The sequence below is a fragment of the Pongo abelii genome, chromosome 7 (assembly GCF_028885655.2).
Source record: "Pongo abelii isolate AG06213 chromosome 7, NHGRI_mPonAbe1-v2.0_pri, whole genome shotgun sequence".
Taxonomy (NCBI): domain Eukaryota; kingdom Metazoa; phylum Chordata; class Mammalia; order Primates; family Hominidae; genus Pongo; species Pongo abelii.
In genome coordinates this window covers 7,326,808-7,341,813 of record NC_071992.2, presented here as the reverse complement: position 1 = coordinate 7,341,813, position 15,006 = coordinate 7,326,808, and the positions used below count along the sequence as shown (strand labels likewise).

The window sequence follows — 15,006 nt, the reverse complement described above, 5'->3', positions numbered from 1 at the left end:
TGCTGAGTGCATAAAAGGAGGGAATCATGGATTTAAGGACTCAGCTTGGCGCCCTGGGGATGGGGCTCCATAAAATCAGTTCCCATTTTTCCCTCTCCTCTTCTCCTGGGAGGTGGTTGTCTGGGTTCCCCTGCCAGGAGAGCTTCTCTCTCATAAGACTCCAGGTGCCTCTTGGCCTAGGCCTGCCTCCTGCTAAGTGAGCACTCTTTAGGGCAAGTCGGAATCAACTCTGCTGAGATCCAGCCACCAGAGATGGATAACATGGGCAATGCTTGGGAAGTCCCTGGGAACAAGGCTTCCTAGTCATCTGAATCAACTAGTTCAACTAGTTTGAAGTTATAAACTTACCAGATGTTGGTCAGCTGGAATCTTAGTGATGAGCTAGTCCAACCCCTCTTGTTGTAGTCAAGTCACTTATGCAAAGCCACCACTTGGCTGGGAACCCAAGCACAGGCCAGGGCTCTCTCCATGGTCCCAGGCTTTACACTAAGGGAATGTCAACTGTTCTCTAGAATCACTTGGACAACTTTGTACTTTTGTGTCTCCTTTTCCTTTTCTGTATTCTGGAAAAACGAAGTTTTCCTTGTGATGGAACAGAATCTTTACACGGTGTTATTGCTGGCATTGCTCTAAATTTAGCCTTGGTTCATCCCCAGCTGGAGTGAATGACTTTAATTTGATCAGCTATTGTATGCCCTTGGGAGCCTCCGAAGGGGATCCTATGGCCTTTAAGGCTCCTTTCCACTCTTAGAACCTGACTTGGGGCAAACACACACTCCAGCTCGTTCATGTCTAGATAAGACACCCAGAGGCCATGGCCAGGGTTCCCCCTGTCGGGGCCTTATTGCTGTTGAAAGGATCAAGGCAACAGTCAGGGCCCGAGGGTTGTCCAGAAGAAAGCACAAAGCGTACCGAGCGCTGGTCTGACAGCACTTAGGGGTGTGACAGAAACCTTCTGTCATGGAACCAGAGATTGGAGACCATGGGAACACATCTGAATCCACATCTCTGTGACAAGGTGGTGCTGATTTCCAGTGGTCCTCCCTGGTGGGGGAATCTCGTAGCTCTGACTCTGGAGCTTGTTGTTGTGTTTCTCTTTCAATATGAGATTGTCTGTGGCCCTAGAGTTCCTCCCTTATGAAACAATGATGCCTCCCAACACAGGATATCCCAGGCTGCAAGCCCGTCCCTTCTGCCCAGCTTCCTTACCCCTGTGCCCCAAAAGCCCACAGCAGGGCCTGCCAGAGGCTGATGACATATCTGTCACTGTCCCAAGGGGGCAGGGGCAGCGACGGAAATATTAGGCCACAAAAGACATGCCTGCAGGAATATATGAGGTAAACACCCAAAGCCAGATGTCAATGAAACAGTAACTCGGTGGAATAGGAGAGGTCATATTCTCATGCAAGACTGTCTAAATACATACGTCTCTTTGGGCACAATCTGCCAGGGGACAATGGTTCATGCCGAGCCAGCTATTACACTGCCTTGCTAAGAACTTCCAACACACACTTACACACACGGATACACAGGCACATATGCATGCACACACATGCATGCACACATGCACCCACACACACACATGCAAGCACACATACACAGGCACACACATACAGATACACATACATACAGGCACACACATGCACACACACAGATACACACACATGCACACACAGATACACACATGCACACAAACACAGGAAGGCACAAACACATGCACATGCATACAGACACATGCACACAAATACATACACACATGCACACACAGATACACATATGCACAGGGATACACATGCATGAACACACATGCAAACACACACGCACATACCCAGACACACATACGGACACACATACACACATGCACACACACACACACATGCACATACACAGATACCCATGCATGCACATAAGGCACACACATGCAAACATGCACATGCAGATACGCATGTACAATGTACACACAAACACACATGCACACACATCCACATGCATGCACAAAAACACACGTGCACACATGCACACAGATACAGACACATGCACAGATGCACACACATACACACATCCGCATGCACACACACGCTCACACACATGCACACACATGCTCATTCACACACGCATGCACATGCTTACAGATGCACATGCACAGGTGCACACAGAAGCACACACACATGCACACGTGCACACATGCGCACACACGCACACACATGCACACACACGCACACATACACACACACCACTCCTTTTCCATTTCTCTAATTTCCAATTTTTTTCTATGAGCTTCCTCAGATTCATGATCTTGATTCTAGAATGAATTTAGGGAGTAAGTCTGTATTATTGAAATGTCAGTAAATTCAAACATGCCTAAGAAGCTTTTTCAATGTTTGGGAAACCATCTCACAGATCATTCAAATGACCCCAGGAGACACTTCACCAGGGACCATTGTTCATCTCCCTCTCCCTTCTGCCAATCTCTGTGCTTTAATATCAGGGGACAAACCTCTCGATTTTGGTTTCTCATCTCTTTGTACTCATGTACACTGGACTGCACTACTGTGTCAAAGCTACTTGCAGCCTGACCTGGGAAATGCACTTTCGGATTCACTCAATTTGCCACCTATTTGGGTGGTTTGGGCTGGAAACTGCCCTGCTCACACTCTTGGCTCCCAGCTGCTCCTGCTTTGGGGGTGCCTAGAGACCCCAACTCATCCCGTGGGTCACATCCCCACAGTGGGGCCGGAGATGCGACTGAGAGTTGTCTGGGCACCTCTCTCCAGCAGCATTGAGGATGGAGCTCAGCACTGTGTGACGTTGGCTGGTGGCCACTGCCTGTTTAGTTCCAAATGGCCCAGCCTGATGTCCACATGCACCTCTGTGGCACACTGGCCTGCAGAACCCCGAGCATGCACTGCATGCTTCTCACCTCTAGAGTGGTCACCCAGACAGCAATACAGACACACCAAGAAAACCCACAGGGAAGCCCAGAGTCGCCCGTTCTACTAGGGCTTTGTGAGCCTCTGTGATTTGAGTCACGAGCTTCTTGTGGTGATTTCATTTAGCTAAAATCCAACACAGTGCATTTAGAGACTCTTTCTCTTGGACATGATATGGAGGCCTGACCATGGTTTGCTGAGATAAATGTCCCAAAACAGCCCTCAATAAAACCAAATAACAGCTCATCAACTCCTCACATTTAAACAAAAAAAACCTGACATTTTATAAATAGCAAATATTGGATGACAATAAGGCACAGGAAAAAGCTCATAAGTCCAGATCAGCAGTCATCATTCAATTGCTCGTTAACTACTGACTGCACCTGTACTGTACCAGCACCGCATCCTAGATGCAGGGACACCACATGAAATAAGATGACAAAGCACCTGCCCCTGGGGAGCTGAGCCACTGGCAGGAGAGACAGTCACTAAACGAATATCTCCATCCTGTGGTTTCTGGGAATGACAATCACATAAAAGGATAGAAAAGGATGGAGGAAAGCTAATTTAGACAACTCAGGATCAGAGTGGGGAGGTGGTTGCATCCCTCAAAATTCAGAGTAGCTGGAGTGCAAGCCTTGCATTAGCTGAGCCTGAATCCTGGCCCTGCCGTTGTCCATGGTGTCCTCAGGCAAATGGCTCAACTCCTCTGACCACTGGCTTCAAGTGCAGAACAGGGGACCAGAGTCCCATCTCTCAGGGTTGTTGCTATGGACTGAATTGTTTTCCCCCCAATTCACTCATTAGGAGCTAATTAAGTTTAAAGGAAGTCATAAGGGTGGAATCCTAATCTGATAGGATTGGTGGTTTTATAAAAAGAGATGTCTCTGTCTCTGTCTCTCCCCATCTCTGTCATGTGAGGACAAGCAAGAAGTCTGCTGTCTGCAAGCCAGGAAGACAGCCCTTACCAGAAAGTGATTGGTGGATACTTGATCATGAACTTCTGACCTCCAGAACAGTGAGAAAATCAATGTCTGTTATTTAGGCCATCCAGTCTCGTGTACTTCGTTATGGCAGCTGGGCTGGCTGAGGCAGTTGTTGAGAGGAACCGACAAGGTAGTTGGGGTAAAGCACACAGCACGGCCACAGCTCACTGAGCCCAGTCAGTCTCATTCCCCTTGAATTGTTATTCTCTGACTGGAGGATTTTCATGACGGCTTTTCTCCAAGAAGCTCCCTGGGGTCTTTGTAAATATGGGGATGTTTCTGACAAGAAAAATCCTTACTGTTCTTAACGTTGGCAATGATCAGGAACAGCAAGACATGAAAATGAGAAGGTGGCTGGAAAAGAGAGGACTCGCAGAAGAAACCAACAACCACACAACACACACATACAGGAGGAATCCTGATGCAGGAGGAGAATAGAACAGCAGGGGACCCCGAGACTGAACTCTGCATCTCATGTATTGAGATCATTCCCTGATATGGTTTGGCTGTGTCCCCACCCAAATCTCATCTTGAATTGTAGCTCCCCTAATCCGCATGTGTCATGGGAGGGACGTGGTGGGAGGTAATTGAATCACTGAATGGGTCTTACTCATGCTGATCTCATGATAGTGAATAAGTCTCAAGAGATCTGATGGTTTCATAAAGGGGAGTTCCCCTGCACAAGCTCTCTTGCCTGCTACCAAGTAAGACGTGACTTTGCTCCTCATTCTTCTTCCACCGAGATTGTGGGGCCTCCTTAACCATGTGGAACTGTGAGTCCATTCAACTTCTTTCCTTTATAAATTACCCAGCCTCAGGTATGTCTTTATTAGCAGCATGAGAACAGACAAATACATTCCCTAAGCCTCTATTTTCCTCTGAGACAGGCTTACCCCAAATAGCCCCATCTTTGCAGGCCTTGAATAGTAATACTGTTATGTGTTATATTAACATGTATTCTACTGAAGGTCTCTGGTTTTTGTCTCTCTGAACATAGGCAGGCATTGCTGAAACTTGCAGATGACATTCCAAAATGCGTTCTATCTTAGGATAAGCAGAGAGAGCGGTGAGGAAAAATTGTACATACCTTCCCCTCAGTGATGAGGTCCCCGCTGTGTGGCCGGCCATGGTATAAGCCTTTTGTCTCTGCTAATTCATTAGGGCTGAGTCTGATGGATCCTCATGGGGAAGACTAACAAGGGAATCCTTGGCAACCATTAGGAATAACACTCATGACCCAGAGAGTGGTTCTGTCTTCATGGGGCATCATCTGTCTTGTTTACTAAGTGACCTTCTGGCTCATTTTTCTTCCAGCCAGGGTTGGAATTCAATAATCCTAGTTCCTTCCCAAATTTTAGAGCTGGGAAATGCATTCCTCGGGTTTCTTCTTTTCAAAAGCGAACAATATCTGTGGAACTCAACTCCTACATAGTGTGACTTTGTCTGTTTATGTGGTTCTCTTGCTGACTGCCTGGTTGCAACCGTGCCTGAACTCAGGCCTCTGTGTTTCTGAATCTTAGAAACGGTGGTTGGCATGTCAAACTTGAAGTCATTGTCCTTTAGTTATCTGAGTGTTATAATTGAACAGCACATTTATTAACAAGACTTTAGTAAATCCATCAGCATTCTAGGAAGCTTTGATTCATTGACCTAACTCTAATGTAAGCAAAGGTGGCCAGAGAGTTGCTAACAAGAATTCCATCTTTCCTCAGAACCTTCGATTCGACTGGGTCAAAGTTTATACCTGTTTCATGAAAAATGCAAAACCAATTAATCACAGCTGTTCATAGTATGCCTATTCTAAGAGACCTCTGCTGTTCCTACTCCAGGCACCGCCAGCATAATTAAAAGTCACAGAAATCAAACAAATGGGCCTCTGGCTAAATTATAGAAGATTAACCCAGGAAGAGCACTTATTAAATAGTAAGCAGTCCCCGAAAATATTAAAGTACAAAAAGGATTAGAAATTGTTTTAAGTGTTGGTTCCAACTTCAGGTGCTGGTCTTCCACTCCACTGCGGAAGGGAACAAATGGATTTTCCCATCCTAAAGAGAGTGACACTCATCATGCCCCTTGGAGGCTTAATAACATCTCACTTTATTTTATTTTATTTATTTATTTATTTTTGAGATGGAGTTTCACTCTTGTTGTCCAGGCTGGAGTGCAATGGCACAATCTCGGCTCACTGCAACCTCTATCTCCTGGGTTCAAGCGATTCTCCTGCCTCAGCTTCCTGAGTAGCTGGGATTACAGGTACGTGCCACCATGCCCAGCAAATTTTTGTATTTTTATTAGAGATGGGACTTCACTACTTTGGCCAGGTTGGTCTGGAACTCCTGACCACAGGCGATCTGCCTGCCTCGGCCTCCCAAAGTGCTGGGTTAACAGGTGTGAGCCACCGCCCCCGGCCAATAATATCTCACGTTAAGCATGGAGTTGCTGTCCGCTGTGTGGCCAGAGATAAAACAATCCTCCATTACAGAGGGAGGTGGTATTGGGCTACTTTTTTTGGAAACAACAGCAAAATGTGAGGCAAATCGCTTTTAGATCCTGGTTACACTGCTGGATGGAGATTAGCAAGCCTGTGATAGGGTAGCCTGTTGGTGAATTGGGGGACTCCTAGCCATGTCAGACGGGACAGATGCCTTTGAGGAGAGATGGCACAGCGCTGGCTCTCAGGCCCCCACTGCAGGGGGACCAGGCTGTTTATGGATCGGGTGGGAACCCTGTTAGAAATATAAGAGGAGGCTGGGTGTGGTGGCTTACGCCTGTAATCCCAGCACCTTTGGAGGATGAAGTGGGTGGATCGCTTGAGCCTGGGAGTTGGAGACCAGCCAGGGCAACTTGGCAAAGCCCTGTCTTTAGAAAAATAATAATAATAGTTAATTAATTAGTTAATTTTTTTAAAAAAAGAAGGAGAAGTGGAGCTAAGGAACACAGAGCCTGCCAGAAAGCCAAGGTGGCCAGCTAAAAGGACACAGAAGAACATTACCATAGTTCTCTCTGAGCTTTTGGACTAGGGGTGCTTTCATGAGGTTTTCATATCAAACATACTTTACTTTTATACTTAGGGGGGAAAGACCTAATACATACAATAAAGGTAACACAAGACAAAACTCTCACCAAAGCCTAACATGTTAGATGCTCTACTGGATCTCTGAAATTTCTATTAGGGACCCAATGGGTTTGAATGCCATTCTAGATTTGATAAGAAAATCCAAATGCTCAATCCCATCAACACCCCCCAAACCCGTCCACCCCATTTACAAAAGCCAAGTGAAAACTAAGGAGGGGCCGGGTGCAGTGGTTCACACCTGTAATCCCAGCACTTTGGGAGGCTGAGGCGAGGGCAACTCCTGAGGTCAGGAGTTCGAGACCAGCCTGACTAACATGGTAAAACCCCGTCTCTGCTAAAAACACAAAAATTAGCAAGGTGTGGTGGTGGAAACCTATAATCCCAGCTACTCGGGAGGCTGAGGCAGGAGAATCACTTGAACCCAGAAGCAGAAGTTGCAATGAGTGGAGATTGTGCCACTGCACTCCAGCCTGGGTGAGAAAAAGCAAAACTCCAAAGAAAAAGAAGAAAGGAAGGAATAAAGAAAGAAAGAGAGAGAGTGGGAGGGAGGGAAAGAAAGAGAGAGAAAGAGAAAAAGAAAGAAACAGAGAGAAAGAAAGAAAGAAGAGGAAGAAGGAGAAGAAGGAAGGAAGGAAGAAATGAGGGAGAGAGAGAGGAAGGGAGGGAGGGAGGGAGGGAGGACGGGAGGAAGGAAGGGAGGAAGGAAACTCAGGAGGAAGGTGGAGTGTACAGAGGTACTGAGGCCCTCAGGTCCTAGCTGGCCCTGGGTAACAAGAGTGAAACTGGAAGCAAAAGAAAGGAAGGAAGGAAGAAAGAAAGGAAAGAAGGAAAGAAGGAAGGAAGGAAACTAATGAGGAAGGTGGTGTACAGAGGTACAGAGGCCCTCAGGTCCTAGCCGGCACTGGCACCTACGTCGGTTCCAATGGGCTGAGCTTTGCAAAAAGCTCATTGTGTAACCCAGGAAGCCCAAATTTATTTCTGAGCAGATGTCTTTTCAAAGTGATTTTCCTTTTAGGAAGTGAGAGGAGAATGAAGGGGAGGTTTATCCTACTTCTGATGTTAAAAAATCAAAACAAAATAAAATGGTGTTCACTGCAACTATTGGCTGAAGCACTATCATCACCAGGACTGGTACCTCAAACACACCTCCTGACAGCCCCTTCCATTCTAATCAACGTGTGTCCAACTGTGGTCACCCAGTGGCTGTTTACCATTACTTAAAGAGAAATGCTGGTAGTAAGCCATAAAAATTACCATATTCACCATGTTTCTGCTTCAAAGAAGGTTTTAGATTAGCAATGGCTGGATCAATCACTGCCAGTATGTTCTTGGGAACTAAAAGACAAAAAGAAATATTTTAAATATGTGGTATATTTTTAAAATCTGGACTCTTAATATATTTTTAAATGCAATGTAGATAAGATTTTAAAATCACTTTCCAAATCAGTGCAAGAGTCACTCATTCTCCCTGTTAGATACACATACATACACACAATGCAATGGTATCCACGTGATCATCAAATGCTCCAGAGGGGTGGTTTTGGGCCCATTTTGCAATATTTTAAAAATGGAGAATAAAAACAAGATATGATATATCCATCCAGCAGAATATACCTCTGTAATAAAAAGAAATGAAGGCTCGGCATGGTGGCTTACACCTGTAATCCCAGCACTTTGGGAGGTCGAGGAGGACAGATTACTTGAGGTCAGGAGTTTGGAGTTTGAGACCAGCCTGGCCAAAATATTGGAAAGCCCATCTGTAGTAAAAATACAAAGTTAGCTGGGCTTGGTGGCACAAGGCTGTAATCCCAGCTACTTGGGAGGCTGAGGCAGGGAGAATTGCTTGAACCCAGGAGGCAGAGGTTGCAGTGAGCGAAGATCGCACCACTGCATTCCAGCCTGGGTGACAGCGTGAGATTTCAACTCCAAAAAAATAAAAAGTGAAGTACCTATATGATACATGCTACAACATGGATGAACCTCTGAAACATTACATTCAGTTAAAGAAGTCAGCCGTGCACACACACACAAAACCATCCATCGCATAATTCCATTTGTATGAAATATTCAGAAAAGGCAAATCTAGAGAGAAAGTAGATGTGTGGTTATCTGGGACTGGGGGGTTGGGAATGGGGCAGTGATGGCAAATGGGCACAAGGGAGCTTGGGGGATTGTGGAAATGTTTTAAAACTGGAGGGTAGTGATGGTTGCACAACTCTAAATTTACTAAAAATCATTGAATTTTATTCACGTGTAATAGACTTTTAAGAAAAATAAACAATACTTCAATAGAGTGGTTAACTCTGGGCCAGGCACGGTGGCTCAAGCCTGTAATCCTAGCACTTTGGGAGGCTGAGGCAGGTGGATCACTTGAGTCAGGAGTTCAAGGCCAGCCTGGCCAACATGGTGAAAACCCATCTCTACTAAAAAATACAAAAATTAGCCAGACGTGCTCACTTGAACCCAGGAAGTGGAGGTTGCAGTGGGCTGAGAGTGTGCCACTGCACTCCAGCCTGGGTGACAGAGCAAGACTCTATCTCAAAAAAAAAAAAAAAAAAATATATATATATATATACGTATATATATATATATACGTATATATATACGTATATATATATATGTACATATATATATATATACGTATATATATATATGTACATATATATATATACACATAAATACACATATATATATATATATAGTGGTTAACTCTGAAGATGAGCTTCCCTGGACTTAGTAAAGCAAAATGACTGTGACCAGCTCAAAACCCACCATCAAACTCTCCCAGCACCTGCTGTTCTGCTTTCTACCCCAAGCTCTTTGCCTCTGTGTTTCCATCGTAAATCTGGAAAGAATTCGAAGACTCTGTGCTAAAGTGATTTGCTAAATATCATCAGAAAGGACTACAGAAAGATGCAGAGAGGATGGCAGCGTGACCGACTCCTTTGAAGGTGGTTTAAGACTCTGCTGAACTGACCCTAAGAATAAGCCCTGGGGTGTCAGAATCCCCAGGCAAAGCAGCTGGCAGATGACAGCACCCGCTGAAACAGAGGGCAGAGCAAGAATTCTGCAGGCGAAGCACACTGCAGAAGGCTGGGAGGAAGGAGTGGAAACCCAATATTCGTGCTGCACAAAATTGCTTATTTTTCTTTGTTCCTCAGCTCAGCTGAGATCTTGGAGAAGTAGCAACAGGAAATGGAAAGAAAGTGAAAACAAATTGCAAATTCAGTTGCACTGCTTTTTTAAAAAAGAACAAGTGAGACATCTTCAGCAGCAAGAAAACCTTGTTTCCTTTCTCGGAGGGATTAACTAAATTCTTCTGCGGATGTCCCAGGATCAACAACCACAGGACATTCCTAGATTGTGAGTTTTCCATGTACAGGAGGCCCTGGTGCCTTCGTGCCCATCAGCAGCAAGGGAGACTTCCCAGGGAGGCCCCGTGAAGTTGCTGGAGGTGGCTGATGATTTCCAGGGCCTCAAGGAATTGTCCCTTGGCTTTCCTCAGGGCACACCACTGATCCTGGGACCATGGCAGCTTAAGAGACCTGAGCTGAGCTGCTGCAAAATGCTTTCTGCTTTAATTACCTCTCATACATTTCTGGGCCCCGAGAAGGATGCAGTAGCCTGGGAAGTGTCAGCTCTCCCTGCCAGGAGTGGTACCTCTTTCTCATGTCTGCCTCTTGGTTTGTTCTCAAACTGTGGCTTCAGGAGGGCCTTGGCTCTTGGCAAATGCCAGAGGCTTTACAGTTTGAGAAAGAATCAGAATTTTGAAGAGGAGCTCAGAGAGGAAGGTCATTCTAGGATGCACTTTGCAGAATAACCAGGCAGTGAAAAGGTTAAATTGGCTGTGTATGACACAGGCCACTGCAGGGAATGTGCCCCTCTACTATGTGAAATGGGCTCTGATATCCAGAGAATCTTTTAGGACCTTTAAAATCAGCTTTGTCAACACAGTTGTCAGATTTTTGCATCTCCTTGTTTCAAATTGGTTCAGAATGTGGTCGGGGACTGGGGTGTGATTGATCACCGTCCTGCTCCACTTCAGATATGTTGGTGAAAACACTAGGGACCACTCTTCATGGAGCTCCTACTGTGTGCAGGACCCTGTTCTCAGCAGTTGAAACCAGGGCCATCTTCCTCCTTATCAACTCCTTTCCTCTCCCAGTCAGCAACCTCAGCGTCTCAGCCCCCAGTGTGCAGCTAGTGTGCACACCCCAGTGATCACCCTACAGGATGGTTCTCTTTGGAAGATTTAAATCACCACCCCAAAGCTAAATTAGGCCCCCTCCACTGCTATAGTCTTCTTCCCTTTTCTAAAATAGCATTTGTCACAATAGGGCATGATGATGTGTCTGGCTATTTGGTTAATGCTTGCCTTTCTCCCTCAACTGTTCACCCCATGAAAACAGGACCGTGTCTTTTTTTTTTTTTTTTTTGAGACAGAGTTTCACCCTTCTCAACCAAGCTGAGTTCAGTGGTGAGATCTCAGCTCACTGCCAACTCCGCCTACCAGGTTCAAGTGATCATCCTTGTCACAGCCTCCCAAGTAGCTGGGATTACAGGCATGCGCCACCATGCCCAGATAATTTTGTATTTTTAGTAGAGGCGGGGTTTCACCATGTTGGCCAGGCTGGTCTTGAACTTCTGACCTCGTGATCCACCCACCTCGGCTTCCCAAAGTGACAGGATAATAGGCGTGAGCCACTGTGCCCGGCCAGTTCTTGTTCTTTTACTTATTTTTGGCAGATTACCCTTTACAAGCATTTATACACACACACACACACACACACTCCCACACATATGGGAGTTTATTAAGTATTAACTTACATGATCAAAAGATTGTGATTGTGTTATTAAGTATTGACTTCCACAATCATATAGCCTATTAGTTCTGTCCCTCTAGACAACCCTGGCTAGTATACACACAAAAGCACATACTGAAAAGGGGGGAGCCGCTCTGCCTCAGAGGAGCAGATGTCTCTTTCCTGGGTCCTCCTGCCATAGGTCGCAGAGTAGATGTTGAGGAACTTGGATTCATGGCAGTGCAGTTTCAGCTCCTGGTCTTCACAGACCGTTTTGTTTTTTAATTCATCTGAAGGAGAAACAAAAATTGAAGGCACCATCAGCTTCCCCCAGAAGGAATTGATGAGCTCTTTCCAAGTCCACTGCTCATTTCCCTGGGGCTGCAACCTGAGAAGGGGGCAGTGGGGATGGCCCTGTGGGCTCATGCTGTCTGACCCCAGAAAACAAAGCCCTCTGCAGGAAGCGGGTGGGAAGTAACCTGTTGACAAGCGCAAAGACCCTGGGAATTATACTAAGGGGTAAATGGACGAGAGGTGCTGGCGTTAAGGAGGCAGACGCATGGAGTTAGGTCCCAGGAAGGGCCTGGCTAGAAAGGAAGTTTCTCTCGCTCACCACGTAAGGTCACACATTCCTTCACTGCAGGAAGCCTTTTCTCAAATGTTGGCTTGGGATTCACATAGGTAAAGACAGACCAGAAATTACTTGAAAGAAGCATTAAGCTTCTTTCTCTCTCTGGAGAGAGCCCAGTTAAACCTCACCTCCAGCCCCTCAACTGGCATCCCCTTGTGTGTATGAATTATTTAGTATGTTAGTTTAGCTTAGTTTTTTTGTTTTGTTTTGTTTTTTGTTTTTTGTTTTTTTTGAGATGGCGTTTCACTCTTGTTGCCCAGGCTGGAGTGCAATGGCACGATCTCGGCTCACCGCAACCTCCGCCTCCCGTGTTCAAGCAATTCTTCTGCCTCAGCCTGCCGAGTAGCTGGGATTACAGGCATGGGCCACAACACACGGTTAATTTTTTTGTATTTTTAGTAGAGACGGGGTTTCACCATGTTAGCCAGGATGGTCTCGATCTCCTGACCTCGTGATCCACCCGCCTCAGCCTCCGAAAGTGCTGAGATTACAGCTGTGAGCCACCGTGCCTGGCATTAGTTTAGTTTTTTAGAGACAGCGATTCACTCTGTTACCCAGGCTAGAGTGCAGTGGTGCAATCATAGTTCACTGCATCCTTGAACTCTTGGGCTCAAACCTAGTCTCAAGGGATCCTCTCACCTCAGCTGTTCAAGTACCTGGGAATATATGAATGCACACCATGCCCAGCTTACATTTATTTGTTTAAAGGCAAGAAAGAGGCCAGGCACAGTGGCTCACACCCGTAATCCCAGCATTTTGGGAGGGAGGCTGAGGCAGGAGGATCGCTGGAGCCCGGAAGTTGGAGACCAATCTGGGAAATATAGCAAGGCCTCGTCTCTAATTAAAAAAAAAAAAAAAAGCAAGAAAGATGATATGATACCAAATCAAACCATTTCCTTTACTAGGAAAAGGGCAAAAACAAGGCATGGTGTCAGTTAAGAATCCCTCTTTAGAGAAGCATGAAAAGTCTGCCCCAAATCTGGTAAATCCAGGAACAACTGACTGTCAAGCTGATGGTGCATTCTAGGTTAGGATGATTTGGACCAGGTTGTACTTTGTTTCCAAAGAATTCAAGGAAAAGTTTGTTTGTTTGCTTAATCTGCTTATCATGGTAAAATCTTTCTTTGCAATGTCATACAAGGTTGGCATTTTCTGTGCACTATTGAAGAAAACATAGTTAATTGTTTTTTTAAAGAATGTACTCCAAAACCATTTAATTAGTAAAAATGTTTAGTAATGATTTGATTTTTTTGTTTTTTGTGTTTTTTTTGAGACGGAGTCTCACTCTGTAGCCCAGGCTGGAGTGCAGCGGCATGATCTCGGCTCACTGCAAGCTCCGCCTCCCGGGTTCATGCCATTCTCCTGCCTCAGCCTCTGGAGTAGCTGGGACTACAGGCACCCACCACCACACCTGGCTAATTTTTTGTATTTTCAGTAGAGACAGATTTTCACCCTGTTATCCAGGATGATCTCAATCTCCTGACCTCGTCATCCACCAGCCTTGGCCTCCCAAAGTGCTGGGATTACAGGCATGAGCCACCGCGCCTGGCCCTTTGAGTACATTTTCTAAGAAGTTGGTCATGAGTTCAGATGTCTGCCTCAAAGAGATACTTGTGGTTTCCATTAAGGAACCCACCTTCCCTTTCTACAGGAGTATTTGTGGGATATATGGGCCTGGAGGTTGGAATCTATCCTCGTTGTACTTTGCTATACTGAAGTAAGGAGTAAACCTACAAATAAATTCATATTGAAGTGTACAAAGGGGGCTCCACTATAGATAGGAATTCTATTTAGTTTTGTTGGGTAACAAATCTTTTGAGAAGCAAATAATAGCTCGCCTGCAAAACTGGTGATCTGTATAAGTTAGGATTTTTCATGGAACAGTTTTGCTTGAACTATATAATCACAAATATATTTATACCCAGAGAGAGAGAAAGAATGTCTGTTGAAACTGTATCATCTTAATGTGTCTATAAAAGGCAATACCTGGAAGGTGGTGGGTGCCACACAGGTTAAGCTGTCTTCCCTCTGGGAGGCAGGCTTCTGGGAACTACACACTTGATAATCTTGCCCATAAAATGCCGATTAAACACTTATCGTAGAATGCCGAGGGCACTGTAGATTCAAATAGTCCCCATCACCGGCATAGGTGGTGTGGTTTTGCAGGAGTTTGGTTAGGTAACCTGGAAAATATTCAGTCGGGTTACAAGAGGCCCAGGAACCCACCACTCCTCCTTGGGTTTGGGGACAGGAGGATGTTGGTTCCCCTGGGGAAGGGCTGTTGAGTTAAAAACATGTGGGATAGGGCCTCCCTAGCAGCTCTTGTGCAGAGGTCACCAAACCAGACCCAGAGGTGGGGCACAGGAGCCAATGTCAGCTTTCATGTTGATATGGAAGGGAGTACGGGAGTGCTGAGTAGAGAAGGGTGGGTTCCCTGGCAAGGGCTCCACCCTCGGGCTTGTGCCCTTGGACCTTAGTGAGAAGAGGCACTCCTGTTTTCATGTCCAAATGTTGCATTTTCCACGACTACTCTGGCCTGCTATGACTCCCATCCTGTGCCCATAAAAAACCCAAGACCCTA

At 45.7% G+C, this 15,006-nt stretch overlaps 1 long non-coding RNA gene across 1 annotated transcript; it reads right to left on the bottom strand.

Annotated features, from left to right (window-relative positions):
- Positions 1-1,630: 1,630 nt before the first annotated feature.
- On the bottom strand, positions 1,631-14,709 carry LOC129047598 (uncharacterized). The gene is made up of 4 exons (XR_008509369.2): positions 14,412-14,709; positions 11,931-12,084; positions 8,247-8,327; positions 1,631-5,660 (listed from the first exon to the last, which is right to left on the bottom strand). It is a non-coding gene; the product is annotated as an uncharacterized LOC129047598 (long non-coding RNA).
- Positions 14,710-15,006: the final 297 nt, after the last annotated feature.